At 40.9% G+C, this 16512-nt stretch overlaps 1 protein-coding gene and 1 pseudogene across 1 annotated transcript in view; one reads left to right on the top strand and one right to left on the bottom strand.

The window, feature by feature from the left end:
- Tmem117 (transmembrane protein 117) overlaps positions 1–16512 on the bottom strand; it is a 471810-nt gene that overhangs the window by 102541 nt on the left and 352757 nt on the right. The window lies entirely within an intron of this gene.
- On the top strand, positions 2555–2679 carry LOC116082810 (annotated as a pseudogene).

Here is a 16512-nt window from a genome sequence, read left to right as displayed (position 1 = left end):
TGCGTGTGTGTGTGTGTGTGTGTGTGTGTGCGTGTGTGTGTGTGCGTATGTGTGTGGTGATTAATTCAAAATTAATCAAAGATCTAAACATAAAGGCTGATATTATAAAACTCTTAGAAGAAATGCTCAGAAAAGAACCTGGCACCTTGATTCAGCAGCTGCTTCTTAGAAGCGATATACAGACAGCAAAAATATACATATATTGGATTGCATCTAAATTAAAATTTTGTGCTTCAAAAGATATCCTCATGTGTCCTGTGCTTCAAAGTACAGCAAGTGAAAATGAGATTAGAACTTACAAGGTGGGAGAAAACATTTCCCAATCTTTGTCAAATGAGAGTTTCAGTATGCAGAAAACAGACAGCATTCTTATAAGTCAAAAAAAGAAAGAGGAGCAATTCGATTTTTAAATTGGGTTTTTGTTAAATCCAATTTTAAAATGGGGAAGAATTTTAATATCACAGCAAGTGGTGTTTGCAAATAGCCAGCAGGTAAGTGGAAAGGTGTGTGGTGGTATTAGTCATAAATGAAATGTAAATCAAAACCATCAGGGGAGGGAACATCACCGTCACAAGGAATCTACCAGAAAGCCTCACACAGGATCGCTGTGGGATGGGGAGGAAGTGAAAGTTTCACATTGCTGGCAAGGATGTCGAATCAATGCCACCAGCAACAAAGATTTTAGAAAAATGTAAATTCATTCAGACCCCATTCCTAGGTTAGATGGTTTCCTGGGCTAAGTGGAACTTTCTGGGATCAGCCAGGAAGAAAGCCATGAGGGTCAAACACTCAGTATCTTGAGCCTCTCTCATTGCCTATAGAATATGCAGAAAAGGCTCATACAAAGTGGAAAACCACCCTCCCAGAGCACCCACTCTGGATTCAAAACACGGTCAGCATGCTCAGTTTTACCCTAAGATCTTAGAGACTATCTAGGACTGCTTGCTGCAGCTCTGAGCCCTCTCCATCCCTCTGAAAGGGACAGCCTTATGCAAAGCGAATTCTCTGTTCCATGCTGATCTTCTGGTCCCCATTATACTGCTTCATTAAAAGGAGACTTTAACCACGGTTCCTCAGTGCTTTCAGTGTACAGTGTTTGGGAAACTGGGCTTCTATAATGTTGTGTTCTTTCTGTACATCTTTTCTTCTTAGTTCAGCTACATAAGCAAGCACGAAAATTATAGTTTATACCTATTATACATTAACAGAGTAAAAAGCTTTGCCCCACGGTGATGTTGAGAAAGACATGATATAGCATCTTCCTCTCTGCTGATTGATTCATTATAATTTAAAGGCTTTATTAAGTTAGTATATGTGTTCAATTACAAATATATGCTATGGTGTGTATGTACATGTGTATGTGTATGCATGAATGTATGTGTGTGTGTCTGTATGTGTATGTGTGGGTATGTGCGTGTGTATATGTGTGTGTATGTGCTCGTATGTGTATGTATATGTGTTTGTTGAGTGTGTGTATATGTGTGTTTGTGTGTGAAGGTCAGAGGACAACTTGTGTGGAAGCCTGTGATACTTTGTATATACTTAGGCTAGAGAGTGGCACTATTAGAAGGTGTGGCCTTGTTGGGAGTAAGTGTGTTACTATGGGTGTGACTTTAAGACCCTCATCCTAGCTGCCTGGAAGTCAGCATTCTGCTAGCAGCCTTCAGATGAAGATGTAGAACTCTCAGCTCCTCCTGCACCATGCATGCCTGGATGCTGCCGCCTTGATGATAATGGACTGAACCTCTGAACCTGTAAGCCAGCCCCAATTAAATGTTGTCCTTCTAAGAGTTGGCTTGGTCATGGTGTCTGTTCACAGCAGTAAAAACCTAACTAAGACAGAGCCCATCCATTCTTTCATTCCACGTGGTCTTGAGGATTGAACTCAGGTCTTCAGGCTTGGTAGCAATTGCTTTATGTGATAAACCATTTCACCATCCCTATGCTGATTAAACACACACAAAAGTTGCAATCTAATTCTATTGTTTATTTTGTATGTATTTGTGGATATTTTGGGGTTTTCTTTTTTCTTTTTCTTTTTGTTGTCTTTATTTTGTCAGCTTATGTCCTAAAAAGAACTAAGTAACCAAGGCTGTGCTCACTCTGATTCTTTTTAAAATTCTTGAACACTTTGCCTAACTGTAGGATATGTATATGGTGATGTAAATGTATGAATTGTTTACATGTGCTTGTATTTTTATATCATTTGCTTGATAGTGAATTGCTTTATAAGTGTTTGTATAAATTATAATTGGTAAGTCAAGTCCAAATTCTCTTCAGTTGGTAGTATAACAGGAATTTTAAGGAGAAAAAAATTAGGGTAAGCCCCAATGGCCTTACTAGTTAAGCTTGGTTACTGCCTTAATATGCCAATTAAAGGCACACAGTAGGAGACAAACAAGGAGGACATAGTTAATCATGTGGTCACATTGGAGAGACTAAAAGAGCTGTTTCATGATCCTAGGTCTTTCATTTGGGAGTATTCACAGGAGAGTAAAAAGAATTAAGGCAGGACATAAAGCCAGACTATTGGGTGAAGATGTTGAATCATAGCATCCTTAGAGACGCTGCAGATGTAGCTGTTGTGCCACACCTGTCTCAGAAGGTGGAAGAGAGAAAAAAGGCTATACCCATGCTCCCTGTTCTGACCTGTGAACATCTGAGTGATATTCTCCAGGAAAAGCAAGCCTGAGATGACAACCAATCCAGCACCAGGAGGTCCAAAAGGAGAGCTAGCCTGAGACACCCACCAGTCTGGTGCTAGGCCTGCCTAGTTTGGCTCCCAGGGTGTGGAGTTAGGTCCAAGAAAGACAAATCCCACCCGGGGCTGCATGGCTCCAGGCAGGGTGAGCCTGAGTACCCCCCACATGGGGTCATATGGGTGAGCCCAGGCAAGGAGGGTGCCCAAGATGACCACAACTCTGGCATCGAGGGGCCAGGACAGGGAGCCAACCGGACATGGCCACCAGTCCAGCACTTTGCAGAAGAAGGTAATGTTGGACAAATGGAAGAGAAAGAGAAACAGAAGGAGGTGGGCACAGTGGAGAAAGGCAGAACTGGAGACTCAAGGGTGGTGAGGGACAGCCTGATGTAAGTTGTTGAGGATGCTACCTGACACCACAGTGGAATCCTTGCCTGTGCTGCCACCAGAAGCCCACTGTCCTGCAGCCGGGGTTTGTTACCACCAAAGGCCGGTGGATGCCTCTGGTCTGGGCTGCAGCCTGGGGACATGTTGATGTCTGAGGGCTGTACACAACTGGCCCTACCCTTCAACTGGGCATTGTGGGAGAGCTGTCCCTGGAGGCATGAAAGTAGGAGAACTGTCCCTGTCTTTCACCACTTCCAGCACTCTGCAGAGTGGGCCCTGCACCTCATCTGGGCAGCACAGTAGAGCTGACCTTGGTGGTGGAAGTACATGAGCTGGCCCAGAGGGTATGAGTGAGGTAAACCTGGCCCTGTCACTCATCTGCTGGGAGGTGACATGGGAGAAGGAGAAATGACCCCCTCTTTCCCCTTGCTACCTACAGCAGGCAGGAGACCTGGCCCCGAGGTCATCAGAATGTGAGGGCAGGCCCTGTCCCTCATCAACTGCAGAACTTGGGAGAGCAGGCCCTGCATCTCCCCCGGGCAGCATAGCAGAGGTGACCCTGGATATGGGAGTTGCAATAGAGCCGGCCTAAGAGTGTGAGCTTGAGAGAGCCAGCTTTGCCTCTCTCCTGCTGTACAGTGGCGGGGCCCTCTTCCCCTTCTTCATCCTTCACAACCTGTGGCAAGCTGGAGTATGAGAGTGGAAAAACTGGTCCTGTCCCTCACTGGCTGCAACACATGGAAAAGTAGTCTCTGCATCTCACCTAGGCAACAAACAAGGTAGACCTGGCCCTAGATGTGAAGGGTGTGGGTAAGCTGGCCCTGAGGGTATGGCAGTAGGAGAGCTGGCCCTGCCCCTCACCTGGTACACCACTGGGAGAGTAAGCCCAGAACCTTGCCTGGGCAGCACAGTAGAGCTGGCCCTGACAATACCATGAGTGTAGAAGACCTGACTCTGTCCCTTGCTGGCTGTGACATTAGATGGACCAGCCATGGCAGGACAGGAGAGCTTGCTCCAGTGCTGAGGGTGGTAGAGCTGGCAGGCTGACCAGCTGAGATACCTCTCAGGCCCAGATATAGGGATTTAGTTGGCTCACTCCATCATCTATCCCACTGATGAATTGCCAGAGTGCATGAAGGGGCAAATCTTATAGATCCAAACTACAGAATCTCCATGACACAGGGCAACAACAGGATATCCAAGAGGAGTCCCGGTGAAGTTCAAGCATTGATTGATTGCATAGCTGAAGCCAGAGGCCTTGGTACCAGACCAACGATTCATTGCAATGAACATTTGCAAGCAAAGAAGAGTGGACAGAGGGGAATACTGTGGGACCCCTTGTGACACACTACAGTTCCACAAGATCAACTTTTTTCTCTGTTGTGGGGGAAGTTGCAAAGATGGAGGGCAGGTATGAGGGGAGAAGGAGATGAGTGGGCTTGGGGTATAGGATGTGAAATTCACAAAGAGCCAATAAAATTTTTTTAAAGGTGTTGAATCATTGCTAAGTGTCCCATTCTGACTCTATGAGACCTTCGAAAAGAACCCCACTGCAGTTGGTTTTTGGATACTTGCCATATTTTGGATGAAAGGCTCATTTCAAAGGTTACAAAGATTTTCTCCTTGTGTTTCACCTTCCCCTATAATTAGTAAGCATGCAGTTAGATCAATAGGGGGAAAATGCTCAAAAATTTGCTCTGCTTTGGTTGCCTAATGAACCCAATTGAAAGCAAATGCTTGTTAACAAAAGCATTTTCTAATGCCCAATTATCCGTTTATAACAAAAAAAAGTTTCATTAAGTATTGATCTTCTCTTAGGAATGTTAACAAAAGTATTTCATTACAAAAATAAAACTAGATTGGGTTTTAAAAATTCTTTCACTAAATAAGAAGTTAAAACCTAGAATTAGACCGAAGCAAAAGTCAGATGTACTCACATAGGATCTGAGGCCCTAGCAGAGATGAGTCCACCAATCTTTAGCCTGCCCACTCCCATGCTTGCCTTAATGTGTTTGAAAAAAGTCTTGATGTATTACTTTCTTCATCTGTCAAAATAAAAACTTCATAAACTGTTACCTTGCTGGAACCTAGAATCTAGGGGTAATATAATTCTTCACTCATGGTCTGTGGTAATATTTGGCTCCAGAATAAGCAGACTTACCTCCTTTGAGGTAAAAGCTGTCTTATGTGTTCACATTGCTCTTGAGTTCTATTTCCAGCTATTTCATTCCCAAAGAAATAGAAACATATAGCCATAGGGGGAAAAAGTTTGCATGAATGTTCATAGTAGCAATATTTATTAGCTTTAAAAACAGAAATGACTCAGAAAAGAGGCTGGGCCTGTAGGGCAAGATGGTAGCATCTGTCCCACTATGTTCCTTCGCAGTTGCTGGCTCCTGCCCGGGTCTTGAGCAGTACTGAAACAAGTTCAAAGTTCTATTTCTGGGAGCCGTCCAATGCCAAACCTGACTGGCTGAAGGTTGGACTGAACTTGGGCATAGATTTCTGTGAATTTATCTCCTCATATGACCAAAGCATCTAAATATGATTTGGTGTATAAAAAAAGAAATGGAGTGGAATAAACTTTGGCTATATTAATATAGTCTTCATGTAATGGTTGTGGTCATCCCATCTTTTGAGTTGTGAATATGTGAGAAAAGTTTTATGTGAATATGTACCTAGTTAGGTCAACCAACACGTGCATTTTACATCATTAAAGACATAAAAATAATTATGTTCTTAAAAAATAGAAATAACTAAAATATCAATCAACTGATGAAGGAGTTTTTGTGAATAAAAATGGGTTGTTGAAAACATTGCCCAAGGGAAAATTTTGAAGGCGTCTGCTACGTAAAAGAAGCTAACCATGAAAGACTACACAGTGTGTCTTATCACTAATGTGGCCTATATAGAATTGGTAAAGACACACTCACACACACACACACACAGAGAGAGAGAGAGAGAAAGAGAGAGAGAAAGAGAGAGAGAGAGAGAGAGAGAGAGAACACAGACCCTAGCGTGAATGGGAACATTTCCAGAGCACTCTCTAGCATGATAATAATGTCTTAGAAAGTGGTAGAGACTAGGGTTTCCTGGCATTATAGATGTACTAAAAATACAAGTGGTCAAGTACCTAAAAAAGATATTTGTATGCTATAACAATCTCCCCTCAATGGAAGAATAAAGTTTGGGGAAAAACATCTCCACTTGCTGAATTTATTCACTGTCTCTATCTCCACTTCATACACTGAATTTAAGCTACTTTCTTCTGTTCCTTACCTGAGTCATTGACACACAAATGGAATAAGGGCTTGGATTTCTCCCTCCTATAACAGATACTCTATGAAGCAGCCAAAAGGACATTTCAACTCAAAACAGACCATCTTCCTTGGTTCCTTACTTGAAACAGAGCCCACTCTACCTCAGCTCTACAGGACAAGACGATAAGCCTTCTTTTGGTGTACCTCTTGCTCCCTGCCCTCTGCTGTCCTAAATGATACTGAGCTGCACCCTGCTGAAGTGGAAGTTTCTGGGTATGTCAGATGATGCAGACAAGTGGTATTTTGTTAAGGCAAGACCGATGGGAAGGCATGGGATGTTTGGAGAGAGTACAAGTAGGACTCAATGGACAGCTCACATAGATGGGGATCTCACATAGCTAGCTTTGCAGTGCTTCTTTGGTCTTGCGCTTTCGCTGATCTTCACTTCCTTGAGAGAGGCCTAGCTGTTTCTGCCGGATCATACCACCACTGTTGGCTGTGGATTCATGCTTGGTATCCTGATACTACTGAACTGGATTGCTGGTATCCTGACCATGGAGACTGGAATTGCCTCCAAAGAACTGCTTCTAATCAGGTTCACCTCCCCTTGTCCTATTTAGTATCTTTTCTCTCAAACCTTTGGATGGTGGGCTAGTAGGGGGTGGAAGCATTTGAGAATCCTTCATAAAAGTAGCTTTTAAAGAATCTAAGGCTACACCCTACCTACTGTGTGGACTTTGGATCACCTTGCCCCCATCATTTCTAAGATGCCTTGTAATCCAGTGCTCAATTTATACCTCAGCAATGAGGTCTCTAAACTTCCTTGTAAAAAGAAAACCTGTAGTATGCTCTCTCAGGACATCCCGCTGCACCTCTGGACAAGTTGTATTTACAAGTTGATCCCCACCCCACCTTCCATCCCCTAGAAGGCAGCTTTTATAGTTTATAATCCCAGTCCCATCACTTCTGAATCAACATATTTTATCTATACATAATTTGTAGGGTTGTGTGGTTTAAAATAGTATTTACTGAAAACCTCTCAAAATCTCCAGTACATGCTAACAGGTTGTCTGTCACATCTGCTAGGTGCCATTACTAATTATTTTAGATCCCTTTGATATAATCTGGCAAATTTTCATAGTTAGTATTGTTATCTTTCTGTCAGTTTGGTGGTATCTATGTTGTATATTTTGTGGTTGGGGGCATCTTTGTCCTTCTGATTCATATACCATCTAAGTAGCAAAGGCTTACTGTATTGCCTAATTACCTTCTCTGTGAGCAAGCAGCTACTGTTGCTTTCCTTATGTTCTCCACTTCAGTTACTTGCCAGGCTCATCCTCCTACTTGAGATCTGCAAGTAGCCTTTCCCATATAATCCCCCTTACACACCAGCAATGGAACACCACAGGACAGTCTGGGTAGCTTCCTAATATTTTAGTAAGACTGTTTCCAATAGGGTTTATTTTTAAACATGACTTCTATCCTTCAAGCAAATGTGAAGTAGGATTTTTCTGGTTTCTTTGCAGACTCAGGTGTGTCATGTGATTTCTGTCTTGTGAGAGGATGTTTTGCTGAAGCAGGCACATGAGAGGGTGCATGATGTTTGGAAAAAGTATAAATGAAACCCCATAAACAGTGAGAGGGGGTACCTTGCTTTGCAACTGGAAAGCTTCATTGGTCTTGCTGATCTTCAGTTGTCGTGACTTCATAGAGAGAAATGCACTAACAAACTTCTTGTGGTATTCTGGCTGCTTCTTGAGGCTTCCACAGGCTCATGCCAACTTGTCAGAGCCTCAAGGTTTCTTTTGGATCAAGCCACTGCTACTGATTCGTGGTGCTTGGTGTTTGCTATTGAACTGGACTGCTGATGTCCTGATAATGAAGATTGGAATCACTCCAAAGAAGTACTTCTGAACGGTCCACAACCCCATTGTCCTATTACCATCTTTCTCCCTTACTTTTGCTTGGTGGGCTAGAGGGAGACAGAAGTGTTAAAGAGCCCTAAATAAAGTAGGCTTTGAAAAAATCTAAGCCTACACAAATGCTCTACCAAATAGATCCAATTATTTAATAATATCATAGAGCTTTTTATCTATTATGCTAAAATCTTTAGGTCTCATAAAGGCCTCAATTTTCAGATCTGGAGTGTTTACATATTATTTCATACTCTGAATCCAGTGGGATATACAAAGATTAGTGGTTGAGACAGACCCAGGTTTGAACAGTCTCTTGCTTTTTCTCTATGGAATTTGGTTAAGATATTTAACAGATGGCTGCTTCTCTAGCTGCCCAGACCAATGATCTACAATGGTGTTTCTCATCAGCAGAGCCAGGAAGGGGTAAGGCAGGCTGGAGGATCATTTAAAACAATAGCAAGAAGCCCTGTCCATGAAAAGTTGCCTGTCTCTTTTCCTTTCACCTTCATGTTGTCTGAAATGCAAATTTTCATGGCTAATCATGATCACCAAAACAGCTGAAGAACTACACTCCAAGTAGACATTTTTGCTCACTATACCAATTAGTAAATTTTAAACCTACTTACACATGAAGTGGAGGGGACACTCAATATCAACCTCTGGTTTCAAACACACCACACACACACACATACACACACACATGCACATGCACACACACACATACATGCATGCACATGCACATGCACACCCACGCACACGCGTGCGCACACACACACATACAGACACTACATAATTGGTAATGTTAGTTTTTAATATTGGCACTTCTATTTAGTCACTGTATTGGTAAGTGTGTGCAGAGGAATATTTGGATAGGGGACCATCTCTAAAGATGTGTGATCCCTTGAAGCACACAGAATGATTACTGTTCTTAAGGTTGGAGAAGTCTGTGTTGCTTTCAGCAACAATTATTGTGATAACCTCCATCACCATAAAACATCAGTAGACTTCATATGGTCCCTGAAATCGTGAATAACTTAACAGATTTCCCAGAATGCCTGAATGGTAGGTGCATAGTGAGAGGTACATAGCCTTCACATTGAAAATTTTGAACAATCTAGACTGGGTTTCTTTATCTTATAAGAAAGGTTGTGTTAACTACATGAAAATGTAGTATGTTGTATAGAAAGTACAACTATGTATACAATATACTCAGAACTTAGTAGGGATTAGTGCTGGAAGCTATAGTAATATATAACTTAAGAGGCCGGATAGTCCAGAGACCTAATAGAATAGAACCAAACACAGCTGGCAAAAAAGAGGAGAGGAGAGAAAGGAGGGCAAGTTGTAGTCAAAATTTATAATTAATTAACTTAGAATAAGGAAATTCCACCCTACATAAAACAAAGCTCTAGGGCCTAGTGAGGTAGTTCAAGCCACATGCTGCCTTTACAGAGAACCCAGTTTGGTTCCCAGAAGCACACCGCAGTTCATACCAGCTTGTAATTCTAGTTCCAGGAGATCTTACCCCTACTTCTGGCTTCCATGGGCTCCTATACACATAGGATCCCCATAAACTCATGTGTGTGCGACACGCACATGCACACACGCACACACACACACACACACACACACACACACACACACACACATAATGAAGCTCACCTGTGTCATAGACATCTGAGCAAAAACCAGAGCTCAAGCAGGACATGCATCTAGAATGTCAACATCTTGAAGCTAAAAGCTAGAAGACCCCAAGTTCAAGGCCAGCCTGGGCTATACAGTGAGATCCCATCTTAAAAGCACAAGAAAACAAATAATGCCAAAACTGAAAAAGAAAAGAACAAATGAGAAGAAAAGAAAATAACATGAAAAGAAAAGAGAGAGGAGAGGAGGAGGAGGGAAGAGATGAAAAAGATGAGAGGATGAGGAGCTGCCAAGACTTGAGAAGACCACAAAATAAACAAGATGGCTGACATGAAAAACAAAGAAGATGTTTATCCAAAACCATGAGTCTTATATGTAAAACTTAATTTCCCCAAAGTCCTATATTTAAAGTGAAAAAAATGTGGCATTAATTCTAGCAATGTTTATTTATTCCAATATATTGAAATCCTTTTTTAATTTAATTTAATTTAAATTTTTTGGCTTTTTGAGACAGGGTTTCTCTGTATAGCTCTGGCTGTCCTGGAACTCACTCTGTAGACCAGGCTGGCCTCAAACCCAGAAATCCTCCTGTCTCTGCCTTCCAAGTGCTGGGATTAAAGGCATGCACCACCACTGCCCAGCCTGAAATCCTTACAGTGCATAACCAGTATAGGTTGGTAAACTTGTTTTCTACTGTTCATGTTTTTCCATTGACTCTTGGACCATGGTCAGTGAGCCTTATACACTGCATGTCTCAGCTCAGACATATATGACTCAGTGCCAATGTGCAGAAAAAGGTTCCTGTGCAAAGAAATGCAGGTCAATGTAAAATCTGAGGAGTCAGCTGGCTCTCTTAATATTAGCCTTACTATCCCAGCAGCTTGTGGACAATGTTTTGCTAGCATCCTTGAGGAAACGTATCTTCTCACTGAGTAGCTTAACGGAACAATGTCTCTTGAACTGGGAAAAGCTTTCCAAGGTAAAATGTAATTACAAATGTTTTGAACCCATCTTTAATGTTTCTTCAAAGACTTTAAATAAATATAGAATCTTTCATCTAACAAGGTTGATTTTTCTCCTGTAAGAGCTTAAATAAAGGAAATGTCAAAACACTCTAATCTTTTTTCCCTAGTGATGCCTTAATGTCAAAAATATAACTCTAGAATATACACCATATGCCATGAGGGAGGAAGAAAATAATTGTATAAATGAATCGGTTATAGGAACTACACTTTTCGGAACTCTTGAAAGAAACAGTGTGAGCATTACAAAACATTTGCCTATTAGTATATTGTAGGCAGTATAGTTGATGATGACAGGGACTAATGCCAAGGTGAAATCAGGAAGAAAAAAATGTGAAAGCATGCTGAAGGAATGGGAGACTCCTACAAGCTCTGGGAGGCTTTATGTGGATAAGTGTAAAATGGACGTCACTGGATTGAGATAGCTCAGTGGTAACATACTTGCTATGTAAGCATAGGACCTGAGTTAGAATGCCCAGAACCCTAAAGACACCATTTGTCCTAATGGAAGATGAGAGACAGAGACAGGAGAATCCCCAGATGCTCAAAGATCAGGCAGCCTGACCCTGGCCGACACAGGACCGAACAAGAGACATGTCTCAAACAAGGCAATGGCAAATAATGGGAATCTACTCACATACAAGCAACACACACATGCACATACACATATGCACACACACATATAAATGCATACACATGCATAAACACACAAACATGCACACACACATGAACATACACATGCACACACACACATGGACTCATATATACATATACACATATGCATACATGCACATGCATGCACGTACACATGTGCACACACATACACATATGTACACATATATATGCATGCACATGCATGCACACACATGCATGCATACATATATGCACCATGCACATACACACATGCACACATGCATACATGCATGCACATATATATACACAGGCACACGGGAATATGCAAACATGCACATGCTTGCACACACAGTACACAAATACATGCATGTAAACACATACATGTACATAATGAAAAAATTTTAAAATTATGCCATAGATATACTTTGCTCATAAATAGCTACTTTTTGCCTACTCAAAATGCACAGTACCTGTGGAAGTAAATCAAAAGCTAAGCTAAAATGAAGAAATTGCTAGAAAATGGTAATTAACATTCTAACACAAAATGTGTTCAATCTTTTCAAAAAGGCAATAAGTATTAATAATCCCCACTTTCCCTAATCTGTTTGTTTTAAATAAATAAGATCATGATTATTCTAAAAGAGATTGAAAAGTAACAAAAGTATGTCTTACAGCAATAACATCCAAAAGATTATGAAAGAAAAAAATTCTAGCTCAAGATGCAAATAAAAATGTGTACTATATATATTTCATTTTAAAAGATAAGTATGGTGTTTTCTCATGGAAATTCCATATCTTATTTTGTAAAGGAAATGTTCAATAACATCCTCCTTCATGATATTCTGTTTTAGGGTGTAGAGCTAGAAATGAGAGTATTCAGCAGGACCTAGTTGGGAGTCACTGATTTAATTTTAGGGTGCCCAAGACAGTAGTTTACAATGAAATCTGTAATATAATATGCTCCAATATCAATGAAAATTCTGGCCATGATAGAATTTTTACAGAGAAAAAATTCAAAATCTGATGTTACTAGCAAATATAATTTTAAGTTATTGCTCCTTTGGGGATACAATCCTAGCAGGGAGTCAAGGACAGGATAGGCAGTGTCTGGCACTACAAAGAGAAGGTACAGTGTTAGGACCTGAACCCAGGGCAGAATTTCAAGCCCAGAACAGCAGACAATTAACATAGAGAGCTGATTAGTGCAGGAGTGAAAGAAGGGGTCAGAGGTGAGTAAATGCAGATGAATGGCTCAGCTCAAATGCAAGACATTGGTCCTAGAGCATCAGTACTTGAGGCCACCATAAGAGAAAGTCTCCTCACAGGGGTGCAACACTGCCTAGTCACTCTCTTTGCCTCTGTGATGTAGTTTCTTCTATGACCTAAGAGGTTTATTAACTAATATGTGTATAAGTGTTATATTAGAGTTTACTAAAGGAACAGAATTTATATAGATATTCTGCACATATATACATATATGCATAATACACACACACACACATATATACATATATATATACATATATGTATGTATAGGTACATATATATGTGTGTATATATATATATATATATACACACACAAATACACAGACACACACACACATATACAGATTTATTAGAATGGCTTACAGGCTAAGTCCAAAAATGTCTGTCTACCAATGGAAGGTCCAAGAATACAGCAGTTGTTCATGCTGGATGTCTCAGCTGGTCTTCAATATATGCCAGAATCTCAAAGCAGACTATTGCCTGGCAATGGATTTGTCAAAGTGACCAAGTGAAAGGGCAAGCAGGCAAAGAGAAGAAGCTTGCTTCTTCCATGCCCTTTCTGCAGGCTTCCAGCAGAAGGACGGGTTTGGGTTAAAGATGGATCTTTCCACCTCTGCAGATCTGGATGAAAGGCATTTGGTCCCCCTCAAATGATGCAATTAAGAAAAAGAAATCTCTTTGGTTGGTGGTTTAGTCTCTGGGAGCTCTGGGGGTACTGGTTAGTTCATACTGTTGTTCCTTCTTTGAGGCTGCAAACCCCTTTAGCTCCTTGGGTCCTTTCTCTAGCTCCTTCACTGGGGACCCTGTGCTCAGTCCAATGGATAGCTGTGAGCATCCACTTCTGTATTTGTCAGGCACTGGCAGAGCCTCCCAGGAGACAGCTATATCAGTTTCCTGTCAGCAAGCACTTGTTGGCATCCACAATAGTTTCTGGGTTTGGTGATTGTATACGATGGATCCCCAGGTGGGGCAGTCTCTAGATTGTCATTTCTTCAATGTCTGCTCCACACTTTGTCTCTGTAACTCCTTCCATGCATATTTTGTTCCCCCTTCTAAGAAGGATTGAAGTATCCACACTTTGTTTTCCTTCTTCTTGAATTTTATGTGGTTTGTGGTGGGACTGATGGCTCCAGCTGCATATGTAGCAGAGGATGGCCTAGTCAGTCATCAATGGGAGGAGAGGCTCTTGGTCCTGTGAAGGCTCTATGCCCCAGTGTAGGAGAATGTCAGGGTCAGGAAGTGGGAGAGAGAGGGTTGGTGAGCAGGGGGAGGGGGAGGGAATAGTGGGTATTTCAGAGGGGAAACCAGGAAAGGGGAGAACATTTGAAGTGTAAATAAAGAAAATATCTAATAAAAGATAGAAAAAGAAAAAAGAAAAAATCTCTCACAGGTATCCCAGCTGCTCGGTTTTGGTTCATTTAAGATGTAGTCAGACAGCTAAGAATAGCTGTCACAGTTGTTACATAGTATATAACACATAAACCCTTTCTTCCTTTTTTGTAGGGAAGTGTTACTGAGGTTACTTGTCTGGGGCAGTAAGAACCTACGAGAACCTGGGAGGAAGAAACCTCCATGCACCACTGCCTGTGAAGGAGGTGGTTGAACTTTAATTCCTTTTTAAAAGACTTAAAGCCAAACAGATGGTTAGCATATTGGGACAGTTAGGTCAGCAACCTGTAGAAACAATGGTGTATTAGATGCTATAAAACACTGACCTTTTAAAATAAAGATATTAATTATTTCGAGTAATTCTATTTTCAGAAACAAACCAGGTCAACATGCTCAAATTGTGTAACATTACTACCTACGCTTTTAAATTACTTGGGGAGGGGATTGTGACATCATACTAGAGTTGAGCACATTGCATTCCTACCATATGTTACATTTGATATAAAACCCAAGAATGCATAGCAATTTAAGGCGGTAAAATTCTACACTGTACCTACCGATTCAAATCGAAACTCTCAAGAAACACTCACGTATATATTTGCCACTTTATCTTGTGATACTGATGTAGAGTAATCCAGCCGAGACCAAAACTGGAATTCAACTTTGTTGAAACATGTGAGTGTGTAGTTTTCCTTTCCTCTTACTTAAAAGGTTAAAATATGACATTTTGAGTCTACATTAAATACACTGAGTAGTTCAAGCATAATAATGGGATTCCATATAACTGAGAAAAGAGCTTCAGTTAAATACTTTAGGCTAAAATTTCAAAGTGAATAAAATATAACCAAAATACAAGAAAAGTCTTTATATATAGTCTATATATACATTTAATATATAAAATAAAATATTTATGTAGGCATATATAGGTACATGTTTCTGTTTAACATATATATGTATATATTAACATATATTTGTATGTGGGGTTACATATATGCATATGTGTCAACTTTTTACAAAACTGAACACAATGACAATTCCCCTAACTAGTTTTTTTCTGTAGTAAAACTGGAGACATAGATCACTCATATTACTAATGTGAAATGGGCTCAAGGTCTGTTGCTTGCCTGGATTTACTCTATGGCTAACAGCATATCTCATCGGACTGTAATCCTACAGCTATCCTCGGGCTCCAGCATAACACCCTTGTTCTGCCCTCATTCTGAAATATGGAAGGACTTTTTCCAAAATGTGCTTTCTACTTTAATATATTTAAATTTTCATGGAGAATTCAGGAAAAATGTGTAGACCAGAAATAATATGAACCCTACAGTGATGGGATTTATGTTGTCGCTGTTATTCTGTGGCTGTATTTTTTTTTCATGAATTTCCTCAATAAGTATGAGTAGGGAGGTGTGTGTGTGTGTGTGTGTGTGTGTGTGTGTGTGTGTGTGTGAGAGAGAGAGAGAGAGAGAGAGAGAGAGAGAATGAGAGAGATATTTTCTCTATAGGTAAGAGTAAGGGTGTGTTTGTGTGTTTGTGTGTGTGATTTTCTCTATCAGTATGAATAAAGCTGTGTGGATGTGTGAGGGTATATGCGTAACTTTTCTCTATAGGTTTGAGTAAAAATACATGTGTATTGTACATGTGCGTGCACACATTTGTGTGAATGTGTACACCCGGGGACTATAAACACAGCCCATCAGTGTTTATGCAAGGTCAGTGTTATATTTTTTTATGACTGTGGCTGATTTACTTACTTGCGTAGGACCTTGAATAAATGATCAAGTCTTTCTCTGCCCAGATTTTCTAATCAAGATGAGGGAAGAGCGGTCATCGTCTCATAGAAACGTGAGACTAGCATGAATTAAGCAAGAAACCTGGATGGCCAGCTGCCAGATCAGTAGATGCACTCTCAACAGCGGGTTCTAGCTTTCAGGAGTCTAACTGCATTTGCCTGAGGTACGCTTGCGCCTTACAGCCAACATCTGGAATCTCTGCTGTGAAGGTTCCAGCCTGGCGAAGTGCACCAAAGGCTACGTGTCCTTCCTTGGTGTTCTTCCAGGGTGCAGCTTTGTAACATGTGCAGTAGAGGGATTCCCCCAAGGTGGCCTTGTGGGCAAAGCACATGCAGCATAGAAGATAGGAAGTCCTGCTTGAAAGGTCATCACGCTGAACGTCTATTCCAAACACAACAGTGATGTTAGCACAGTTTATCCTACTGTTTAGTTTTATGGCCATACAAGTATTTCAGTGTCAAAAATTACAAGTAAAGCTGAGTATACCAATATGCTGCC

Source organism: Mastomys coucha, unplaced genomic scaffold (assembly GCF_008632895.1).
Source record: "Mastomys coucha isolate ucsf_1 unplaced genomic scaffold, UCSF_Mcou_1 pScaffold11, whole genome shotgun sequence".
Taxonomy (NCBI): Eukaryota; Metazoa; Chordata; class Mammalia; order Rodentia; family Muridae; genus Mastomys; species Mastomys coucha.
The sequence above is the reverse complement of the archived record's forward strand: the minus strand, read 5'-3'. Positions and strand labels throughout refer to the sequence as shown.